The 12,271-nt window shown below is 42.1% G+C and overlaps 1 protein-coding gene across 4 annotated transcripts in view; it reads right to left on the reverse strand.

The window, feature by feature from the left end:
• The window catches only part of FAM135B (family with sequence similarity 135 member B), a 285,977-nt gene that overhangs the window by 204,639 nt on the left and 69,067 nt on the right, over positions 1-12,271 (reverse strand). For 2 of the 4 annotated variants that reach the window (XM_084510351.1, XM_084510348.1), the window contains exon 1: positions 2,156-2,272. The exons of 1 other annotated variant lie outside the window; for it this stretch is intronic. The gene's annotated coding sequence lies outside the window, so the exon portion shown is untranslated. Of the gene's footprint in view, positions 1-2,155; positions 2,273-10,277; positions 10,481-12,271 lie in introns of those variants that run through there. One more of the 4 variants, XM_084510349.1, reaches the window with a different exon arrangement.

Raw genomic sequence — 12,271 nt, forward strand, 5'->3', positions numbered from 1 at the left:
ACACCAAGTGTGGGATGAAGGCAGAAAAGAGGACCACTGATAATGAGACCATCATTATTATCACAAATGAACCATGTCTGAATAATGACCTCCATTTATAAAATGTAACATAATGGAAACTGCTTGTAACCAAGATTCACTCCACCACTCACACTATAGCTAGTGGTATATGCTGATTTTAGATTGTGTGTCTGTCTTAAGACTAAGAAATACTGTTCTTTCTAGCCAGAATAGGCTACAGGGATTCTGCTGCCAACCATAACATATAAAAGAACCTATAAAATTACAGTCACACACTAAGGCATATGTCTCACATTTAACTTAATGTTTATCTTGTCAGCAAATCCAGCTAGGACATGCCAACATTTTGTTTCATTCATGCTGTCTTCAAAATCATCTGTTTTAGGGAGAAAAAGAAGGGGAGAGAAAAGAAAGTGCAAGAGAATTATCATAATATAAAAAAAAAAAAACAATAAAATTTGAGTTAATCTCACAGTTAAGACTCAAAACTGAAAGAGCATTGTGCAAAAGACTCAGGCAGTAACAGCATTCCCCTTTTCTCCTCTCCCATGAACTAAAGTCGTCATCCTTGATTTTTTTATGGAAAATGAGCAATCATTCTAAAATTTGCCCTCTTCACATCTCCAATAGGAAGTGGACTCCTTGACTTCTGCTAAACCTTATTTTGCTAAAAGATCTTATTATTGTCACTGCTGAGGAAGTCACCTTGACATGCTGTAGACCTGGCATCAGCCACTCCTGAAGAACACATTCATAACAAAAATCAATTGTAACGCAGATGGAAGCAAAGGAGCAAAATGACAGCTACCCCTTTGGAAAATATCTAAAATTTCTGCATTAATAAAAGCATTTCCTTACATAAAACACAGCTTACAAAACTAAATAATTCATCACAATGAATTATTTAGAGAGATGTGGACTGAGTATGTTTACAAGTCCCAAGCTGTTTTACAAAAGGGAAACATTTATATAATTGGTCCTCAAACTCTTTCTTAAATGTGCTTACAATGAGAGGTTTCTGATTATCAGTGGCACTGCTCCTGAAAGCAAAGATTTTTTAAACTGAGCTTTTGGTGGCAAGAAGGGATAAGAGGGAAACAACTAAGTAAGGTGATTATTTTCTAAAATAATCTTATCTTAGTAATTGGTGATTATTGCTGCCCAATGGATGATTCTTCCAAAAGCCATCCTTCAAACCTTATCTCAGGTGTGGTAAAAGGTCTCCAAACCAGACATAATTAAATCATTGACCTGAGGCACTGTCTCCCCAAAGAGTCATCTGCCATGTGAAGAAGCAGGACAAGCTAAACCCATTGCACTATAAACATCAGCACTTTCCCCCTGGCAAAGCATATTCCACAAGTCCCCAGAGGAAGCCATTTATGCCTAGGAATAAGACTGCCCATGACAGCCCAAGGATGCTTTTGATAAGTTCGTCCTCACCTCTGTCACACTCTGCTTGGCACTCTCCTGTCAGAGTGTTTGCCACAGCTTCCTCTGAGTATCTCCATGGTCAGAAGTCTTCATGGAAATGGTCTTTGCATGTACTCTCAGATCTCTTCCCTCCCTGAATATGATCTCTTCCTGAAAGCTCCTGCTGACCCTAGTGCTGACAATTCAAAAGCTTTTACAGGCTCTGGGTGCTCTTTTCAATATAGATGAGTAAAAAGCTGGGCTGAAAAAAAGCCCACAGAGAGAGGGTCTGAACCCATAGCTGACCCTGATTTCAGCAGAAAATTGGAGTAGAGACTTCCTGAGGTTCCTTACAGCCTGAGTTATATGATGAATGAGCAAAAATGTCTTTTGCTATTCAGTTCATCAAAGAGTAAGTAGAATAGCACACCCAGAAAGAAGCTAAGACTGGCCAAGGAGGACAGGCAAGCAAGCTTGTCATTCCTGGTGCTCCCTTTATCCAGAGTAACCTCAGACCATAGAAGTCCACTGAAGAGGCACCTATTGCAGAAAAAATAACCTCTGTGCTCTTCCTGCCCTGACTACAGCCAATCCCCCTGACACCAAGAAGTCTTAGATGAGACACAAGGAAGAATCACATCCTCAGACTTTCTGTTTATAATACATCACAGAAGGAAAATAGGTAGAAGAAAAGCTCAGGTGCATCAAGGAAAGGGCTTACCTTTAGGTTGAATCTTTTAAAAAGTTCTGTTAGCTACACTTCTCCAAAGAACATACTGCCATTTGCTGCTCCGAGGCAAGCACCTGTACTTATATAGTAAGCAGACACCTGACTTTGGGAAGGAAAGCAAGGCACGAGTGCTAATACAGCCACAGGTACTCCTCCCACCTGCAGGTGTGGTGAGCAAACTAGCCACAGTCATATCCTTCTGCACTCCTAACCCAACCACAGTTGTCTCTATCTCAAACCAGTGAAAGATTCCCACCACAGCCAGGGATTTATTATCCATATTGCAGGAATTTCAATCAGAGCATTCAGCCCTTGCTTCTCGCCTTCATTCCTTTAGGCCTACATTGCTTTTGTGTCCTTTGTCCAGGGACAATGCCTCATCATGTGTGCCCAACACAATTAATTTTCTCTTTTCATCGAGCACCCTTCTTCCTCTACACTGTGTGCCCCATCTTTGATCTACTATCTGACAATGCAGTAGATACTCCGCATTGCATGGCTGATTCTGGCATTAGACGTGTCCTAATTAAATCTAACTAAACTATTTCAGGGTCTCCCATCACTACTGCATCTGAGCCACTCTTAGCTTATTGGCATGGAGACTTCAAAGTTCATAGCAGAAAAACATGTACACGCTAAATCAAATTTCACCCTCGTAAAGCCCAAGTTGACAGGCTGGGTAAGCTCTAAGAGGCTGCAGAGAAAAGTGTATAAATCTCTTTGAGCACCAGCAACCTTTAAATAGTGAAAACTCCAAGGCTCCTAATTCAGCAAGGATCATGACATCTGATGTTTATCCCAAAGCATGAGAGTGGAGCAGAGGAACAGAGTAGTCAAGGTTATACCCCTATCCCTGCTGCAGGTCACTCCACCCTCATTGGGTACTACCCTGATCAGGTAGTCCTACCCTAGGACAAACTGGTTTCTGAAGTCACCCTACATAGCTTGTTTATGGCTCTGGATAATGGTTAACTTGCTGAGGATACTAATTAACTTTCTACAGCAGGCCTAGCACTCATCTGAGGTGGAGCTTGGCGGTCACGCGTGTGGGTCACCATAGAGGACTGCTGATCTAGCAGCTGCCGAAAATAAAGGAAAGCGATTTCTCCCTGCTGCCAGAGCCCAATGTGTGTTCAGCATGTGCTGCTGTAGGCAAGAGTTATGCTGTTGGGTATTTTTAGTTCATCTAGCAGCAACTATTTCTGCATTCCAATTTCTGATGCCGAGTTATCCCACCTTCTGTTTCTCGATTAGGGTATTATTATTAGCTACGCAAAACTGATGAGCTTCTCGGCGAGGCAAGTTTAATAAAGCATTAATGTCACCCACTACCAACGCAAGTCACCTAAAGAAAACAAGGCTTCATTTACAGTGCTACTAAAAATTAGCAGGAGTCTGCTGATCATTTCTCACTAGCTTTTCTTTCTTCTTTGATGATGTTTCTTCCCTCCACAGACAAAAGGACTGATGCAATCTAAAATCTCCTCCCAAGGATCCTACCATGAAAGATCATATCCAAGTGTTTTTAACATAACATTGAGTTGCTGTTCCTTCTCCTTTTGGGCCAATATACAGATGTTTACTTCTTGCAAAAAAATAAAAAAAATGAAAGAGTAGCCTTCCTGAAATGACTTCTCTCTACCTTGTCCCTCTTCTGCCTCCTAGTGGCCCTGACTTTGCTGCTCAGTTCCCCACACAAAGGTGAGGAACATTCTGGTGGTCGTGACATTGCCGGCTAAAACTGGATCATGACTTTGATCCGTCCAGAAAAGCCAACAAAAAACCTTTCCACTGACGGGGTTCAGGCTTCCACACCTTCCTCAAACAACAATCTCTTTGCACCCTTGTGCATTATCTTTTCTCCTGAAAAGCCTTTTGTGCATGAAGATGAATCTTGCTGTTTCTGAGGTCAGTGGCAAGCATCCTCTTGACTGCAGCAGTGAAAGGACTGGCTGTCTATAGAGCAAAGCACGCTAGAACCTAACACAATGCAACTTTATTTTCTGTAACATCTACCCTGGCCAGCTGTACCCTCACACAGCTCAGCTTAAACACAGCTGCAAAGGGAGAGGGAAACAGAGAGAAAACAATGAGGAGACATGGACGGAAAAGAGATGTCTTCAGCTGAGATTTTAAACCAAGACAGGCAGGCAAAGAAAATAAATAGGACTGCACTGCTGCATGGCACAGAATAGATTTAAGCAATGTGGTGTAGTCTATAAACACCTGTAAGAAGTCCCTTGCAGCAGCAGATCCTGCTCTGCTCTAATGAAATCCATCTACCTTGTCCCATGGAGTTCCTCATGCTTTAAGGTGTGGGATAGTCGGGGTCCTAGTAGAACGTAGGAGCTATTGCGGATGTAAGCCGGTACCTGATGAACTCCACTACTCAATCATGCAGCGGGTGGGCAGCTGACACAGTTTCCAGCAGCTTGCAAGCCTCTGTCTTGGGCTCAAAACCTGTAGCTCAGAGGGTTAAATCTCTGCAGAAACAAAATTATCAGCCAGAACACAAATTTTCTTAGATCACACAAATCCAGAATAGGATTAGTCAAAGGGATCTGATTTTCCAAATTCTTGTGCTGACCCACGCTTCCCCATCTAGAGCAAAAGGGAAGTTTCCTTACGTAGACAAAATCATTTCACCATGATCTCATGCAGACACCCTCAAAGCTGATTTTCACAAGTCAAGGGCATTTTTTAGTTAGATCAGGAGGTTACACCATCCACATGCATCCTCTGCCCTCAATAAAGTCAAGACACAGCCACTGAGAAGCAACATAGGATAAGAGTGAAAAGGAGAAGGACATAATATAATAGGAATGGAGATTTTCATATTGAGAAAAACCCACTTGTAGAAAATTCAGTGAGGAAAATACCGGCCCTTTTGCTCTCTTTTTGAAATCATTTTCAGAAAAGAGGCTTCCTTTTCCTACTGTTCAATCTTCGAAACACAGTGTTTTTGGCAGTAGGGGCTGATAAATTGACACAGACGCAAACAATGTTTCACTCAAGGTATATCCTCCAAGTAATAGTCATGTTCTTTTATGCCATAAGAAACTAATGGTACACTGCTTTCTAGCCTCGGAAATAAATTCAATGTTAGCGACATGTTAGAAGCTAAAATTACACGTTAAAAGATTCTGAGGGTGCCAGATTCTTTCCCAATCACACAGATCTGGGTGGAAATAAACCAGGAAAGATTAGTTTGCCCAACTAACTGGACAAAGAAAGAGCCTGCTGCTCCCCATGCTGCTAAGTGATGGCAGCAGATGAGTGGTCCCTCCCAAACCAAGTTACATTAAGAAAGCCCCACTTGTCATTGTGCTGCATACTGTGAATCCTCGAATGCCACACTGTTACCAGGAAGACAGAATTTGAAATTTCCATGCAAAAGAGACAGACACCGACTTCTTGAAGCACCACTGCTGTGTTTTATCATTAGAGGTCTGTAGTGTAAATATTAACATCTGCAATTCCTCCTTTGAAGTCCCATATGATGTGTAAGGTCTAGCCTATCCATGACAATACCACATAGCTAAGAAAAAGAACAAATTGAAAATAAGATAAATATATCTGCTGGAAACTGATCAGAAAGTACAAAAGCAAAAAATTTGTAAATTCATATACCAGTATAAGGTCAAAATAGTGCTTAGACAGTCTTACATGTATGATCCTAAGAATGAGAAAACAGATACCACAACAATTACACATCAGAAATGTGCATCTACCTATAGTGCCTCAATTGCAGTAAGACAAGTAAATGGTGCGGCTCCCTCTGTGTCCATGGAAGATGAGCTTCATTTTTTCTGTGGAATCAGCTGAACCAGAATCATTCTTTATGTGATGCAGCCACACAAACCACTTGTTTCAGTACTGAAACATAACCACATCTGAGGGATGGGTGCTCCAGTCCCAAAGATATCACACCAAGGCACGTCTGATCTGGGGAGAGAAGTGACATCAGATTTCTGGAAGGTCTGTGGGTGGACTGGAGAGAGCATCCCCCTCTGCAAGGGATTCTCTGCTGATTCGCGTCAACACATGGATGTCAGCAGCATCTTAGCAAAGAAAAGGAATTCTCCCTTTTTACACTTTGTTGGGATGCTCCATCTGCTGCAGTCAGACAGGGGAAAAGTAAAACTGCTGAATAACAGCATCCTTAACATTGCAGGCACTAATAATAGGATTAGAGAGAGAATAAAATTATATCTTTTTGGATTTAGATTTGGAAGAAACCAATTTATGACTCACTCGCCTGACAAGTTGAGATCAGGCGTGCCGTGGTGTTGACCTTCTGAAACAGGACTCTGATCAGCCCAGCAGTCACAACCACTGTGGGTTGTTTCAGCCCATTACCTCCTGGAGCAGTGTTAGCAAAGGTCATGCTGCATCACAGGCCCTTCTTCCCTTGCAGCATGTCAGGAGCTGCCAGTGTGCAAGGACGGGAACTGGATACAGGGGAGATCAGAAGAAATGCAGTGAGACACTTGTGCTAATCATGCCTTTGGACACACTTTTCTCAGTTCCTTCTAGTTGTGCTGCTGGGAAGCATGGGCTCACAGACTGTCTCACCAAGCTGGGGGGAAGGTCTTAACCCATCTTCAAGGAAGATGATGGACCCCAGGAGATGCTGAGCAGAGGCTAAGAGCTTACACTTCCTGAGCCAATAAATGAGAAAGGAGTTACAACCTTTTCAAGTGAAGTTATGGAATATAACAGAACATAATAGAACAGAATAACATAGTTCAGTTGGAAGGGACCTACAAAGATCATCAACTCCAACTGCTTGACCACTTCAAGGCTAACCAAAAGTCTGGTGTCTGCTACATGGACAGTAAGATCCAGGTACAATTTGAGCTTAAGAACCTGCCAATACCAGAATGATCACCCAAAAAGGTGTGTGGTGACAAAAAAAAAAAAAAAGAAAAAAAAAAAGTTTTTCCCTTATCAAACCACAGCTCCAGCTAATTTCAAGGGAACCAAGCAGATACGGAGTGTCCAATCTTTGATGAAAAGATCTCATCCTCCCCTTACTCACTGGGAAAACTTTTATTTTCCATGGTTACATGTCTACCTCATTAAGCAGCAGATCTAGCCAATCTCCATATAGTGTAAAGGCAGAGAATTACAATATTGAAACAAGGAGAATCACAAAGTATGATTACTGAGTGGAGTAATAAAAGGCAGTTTACGCATAGCCTCAAAATACAATGAATAGCGTTGTCAAACTAAATGCAAGGTACAACATTGATCATCAAATCTTCTCTTGCCTCGGGTTACTACATGGTAGGATCTGGAAAACGGCAGCTTCCTTATTAAAAAAAAAAAAAAAAAAAAAAAAAAGCCCTGGCTGCAGCATTTCAGAGATGCCTGTTTCAACCTGTTGGCAAATGCTGACTTCAGAACAGCAACTATTGTACAAGTCTTCTTTTGTTCTGAGCTCCAAGAGACACAGCGGGTGACTAATGCAAATAAGGATCTGGATTTTAAAAGATACTTAATAATATCATTAGATAGAAAAATAGTTTTTTTTTCCCTTAGAAATGCGCTAGTGAGCAACACTAAGTGGGCATCAAGAGACCAGCTGTTAACAGCTGTGCACAAATCAATAGAAAAACTGTTCTCTTCCATTACTATAGAAATAAAATATAATAGAACAAGCCATAAGGTAAAATAAAATCAAAATTAAAATAATCCCTCTTAAGCTTTCCAGTTTAAACAAAGGGAAGAGGTGTAGAGGTGAGGGACACTAATCAATAAAAATTGGTTATTTGAGGTGGGAAAAATCTTTGCTGTTTACATTGATATCAGATACAATGCCCTGACTTTCCAAAAACACACAGCACTTCACAGTGCTTTTTCTACAGAGGAGTTTTATAACAAAACAGTGTTTATGAAAAAATGTACATCTCCTGCCTTTTCCAGAGCCATTTCTAGGAGAAGTTTTGCAGTGTAACACTACAGAAACCCTTTGACCTTCAGTCATTTGCTTGTGCTTGTGAGAGATGATCACGGCTCCATGCCATACTGAGGTGCACTTTAGATCTCTGCAACATGTATAAACAGCATTTTAATCCTGTCTCTGATGTCTTCATGCCCAAAACATGATGAGGTTTGTGCTCTTTTTAGAGTCAATTTCATAGGTATTTTTATTCCCTGTTATTACCCAGAAGAAGTTTCAAAACTGAAACATTCTCTGATTTGAAGCAGACACCAAATCTCATACAGAAATACCCTGTAACGTGACTAGATTAGTCCAATGTCCTGATGACTGTAGTCTTACGGTGCCTCTGTTTAAATAGCACAAGGATACAAAATCATCCCCTTTGGTTAAACTTCATGTCCATGAGCACCGTTATTAACAAGGGTCAAATGGCCCTTTGCAGACCTGTAGTGATGATAAGGTCAGGTTCTTAAGGAAATTATTTTGCAAATCATAGCACTGATTCCAAAAACTTGCTTCTGTTTTCTTTTTCTGTCCCTCATCCCATCGACTTTACTTGCAATGGGACATTGGTCCCAGGTGATTTTTACAACATTTCTGCATAAGAACCAGGCATAAGGTCTTGCCTACACAAATTCCTTGCTCTCCTGTAGCTTGCAGGAGGAAGATGTTTATGATCAGATAGAAAAGGTGGGCCCAATTCTGTGTTTTTTCTGTTCTATACCTCTTTGGGAAATCACAGGTTATCTTCCAGCTCCAGCTGATTTTAGGGGGATCTGCAAGCAAGTAGCAAAACACAGGACTGGGACAAAAAAACAAAAAAAGCCCTGTGATTTTCAAATCAGGTTTCACATAAAAGACAGATGCCCCTTGACTGTGTTGCTTGGCATTGGGTCATATCAAGACTGTCCCTACAGTATAAATAGGAAGTAAAGTTATGACTGTATCATATGCTCAAAAGCCTTCTGTTAAAATGGTTATCATCATTAAAGCTAGGGGCACTTCCAGCCATGCAGACAAGGATTATTTGGGGAGGACAGGGGAAGATAAGGACACCAGACAGGGAGAGCAGGGGGTTAGAGAAGGAGACAGAGACAGCAGCAGCAGCTCTCATTCTCTTTACAGCTGACCAAAAGAGAAAAAAAAATAATATATATATATATATATATATAATAGTAAGAAATATATACATATAATACTTGTTACATGGAAGTGAAAAGAGCTCTCTGCAGTCATTACATAGCAAACACTTACAGCTTGGCTTAAAGTTGCTTCTTATTCTCTCCCCCTTCACGCTCTCCAGACATGTACACACTCATCCACAGATATTTGCCTGCACAAGGACACTCCACAGCTTTGGATCCTTTCTGTTTTTAAAATGAAAAGGACTGTCCCCGTATGCCTTTGGATTAGAGCTATTATTCCTACCTTTTAAAATGCATTCAATACGTGCTTTCTCATACACAGATGAAGTGAGCATCACTTACTGCTTGGCCATCACACCCACGTCTTTAAGAAGATACATTTTTTCTTCTGCTTAGAAAGTGTAAGGTTTAAGAGATATTTCTGCAAATATATATGTGTGCATATATATATATTTACAGATATGATTGCATTGTTATTGCAATGACTTAGTCTGGCTTTGAAGCACTTAAGGTAAACGTGCCAGTTCTGGACTAACGGTGAGGTTGCTAGTCTTGGCTATTCATACACCTCTCTGGTTTACAGCTCTCTGCTGGATATGATGAGAGAGATTTATTTGTGGAGTGGGCAGAGACAGAAGTGCGTTGTCGCATGAAATTTTTTTTAAAAGGGTTATTAATTACCATGTCAACCTTTGCTGTGCTGCTGCTGCCCACTTTTATTTCGGAAGCACAGCCGTTCGGCACTCTTATCACATCAGGTTCCCCAATCACCCCGTTTTCAAACAACCTCTTAAAATATTATTTATTATTCCTTATACATCAGGATGGAGGAGACGGAGAGGGACAGTATGGCAGAGACGGGAACCACGAGCCAGAAAACATGCTTGCCTTGAATTGTCATCACCCTGCTGTTGGAAGGGGAGAGCCGGAAAAACTAGCAACAAACACTCGCACGCAAACACACGCCAGGCACACACCACAGCGATCACGGGGACTTTGCGAGCAGCCCCGTGGCTCTTACCTGGGTTGTCTGGGATCCCTCTGCAGTGCACCTCCCTCAGCTCCCTCTCCCCTATTCCTGCCCCCGTTGGGGAGCAGCGGGGCCGGTGCCGGTGCTGTAGCGGGGTGACGGTGCAGGTAGGGGACGGCAGGCGGCTGGCTGCAGCCTTGGCTGCCGGGCTCTGGCTCCTGCCAGGGCTGCTGCTGCTGCTGCTCCTGATGATGCTGAGGAGGAGGAGAGCGAGTGAGGAGGAGGAGGAGGATGCTGGCGGTGATGCTGTTGCTATGGTTACCCAACTCGGCGGCGCGGAGCTGCTCGGCGCAACAGCTGCCCCAGCACCCAGATCTCCTCCTCGGCACCCACCGAAGGGCCCTGGGTGGACGGGAACAGGGGGGGGGGACACCCCAAAGCCCTTCCAGAGGGAGGATGGAGGTCGCTCACTCTTCGGAGCTTGGGGAAAACATGCAGCAATGTCTCTAAAATGTTTGCATGGAAATAAAGTCCCTGCACGCTCCTGGGTGAAAAGCTGGCTGCCCTGTGAAGGTCGAACACCAGCTTCTGTGAGGCCAGGGTTTTATTTTCGGGGCTGCTCTGCATTTCTGTTAGGAAGGGGAGAAAACAGCAAAGCAGAGGAGGGGAGTAATTTTCAAAGTTCCTGTTCTGATGCAAGTTTGAACTTTTTTTCTTTTAAAAGGAAGGTCAATCCTTTTTCTTTAAAACAGGACTTAAGAGAAGGATTTTATTACCATCTTTTGTAAAGGTGTTTTTTTGTTTGTTTTTGTTTTTTGCATAGAGAAACCCCCTTATGAGCCAATTCCTTGTAAGAAGGATAGAGCTGCATCCTACTAGAAAACACTGAGAAAAAAATCTCTCTGAAAGGAGCCTTCTTACACAGCCCAGGACACTAATAATTCATGCCTAATTACATGAAGCAAACAAGCTGAACTTTGCCTTTCTCTAGGGACCTGAAAACAAGAAAGGAAAGAATCCAAGGTGGATTGGCTGCCACAGGATCGAAACGTGGAGTCCTAACCGAGAGAGACATGTGAAATCAAGGCATTCAGTTGCCATTTATCTATCAAATACGCATGTCACAAGGCTCTGATTTTGCACTGGAACATCACAAGATGCAGCAAGGTCATAACAATCAAATGTCACTTCCATCCAAAAATGTCAGTGCAAAGCCGCGTAACATTCATATGCCATGACAGTTCTTTCCAGAGCTGGTACTGTGTGCAGGACGTTGTGATACCCTGTCTAAAACCTACTGAAAAAGAAAAATCACTGGTGGAAACTTTCTAAAGGGATTTGTTTCCCACTGTCAGAGCTTTACTTGCAGCCTGGATGCCACAGAGGATATTAACCTTTGAGTCTGAGGCACCAAGAAGATGCACTGGATAGTATTTCCTATTAAATTATCCTGGAGAAGGAGTTCCAGGAGATGTGCTGGCAGCACCTCACCCCAAAGTATTCTAGAAGACAGTGTCTCCAAACCATGTTCATTTGAAGATTCATAATGTGGTTCATATAAAGGCATTTTCTATTTATCTCCTTGCTATAAGAAAACCTAGAACCACCCATCTGAGGAGCAAAACACACCAGCCCGCATTCATTAAATCAGACTTCCTTGGAATAGCTTCCCATTTCCCTGTCTTTATGTATCTTATAAAACTAGTTGCTATATACACCATTGCTGCTATAGGGTTTTTAATTAATAATTTTAGTATTAATTTAGGCAGCAATTCTGATTCCCACTCAGAGACTATATGGAATAGTTGTCTCAGAGGGCTTTTCTACCACTCAGAAAATGAAAGAAAAAAATGTTATCTGTTTTAACCTTTAAAAATGGTATACATGTAAAATTATACAGTATTCTGAACCTGAAAAATAAGCTGAAAAATAGTACTTGGTGTATGGCCCAGGGGCTTCTCTGCTGATTTGGGGTGCAAGGGGAGAAGATCTCATTGCATTATTGATTGTGAGCAAATCCAAATCACCCATCCCCTAAGTAACTA

Source organism: Aythya ferina (assembly GCF_964211825.1).
Source record: "Aythya ferina genome assembly, chromosome: 2".
Taxonomy (NCBI): domain Eukaryota; kingdom Metazoa; phylum Chordata; class Aves; order Anseriformes; family Anatidae; genus Aythya; species Aythya ferina.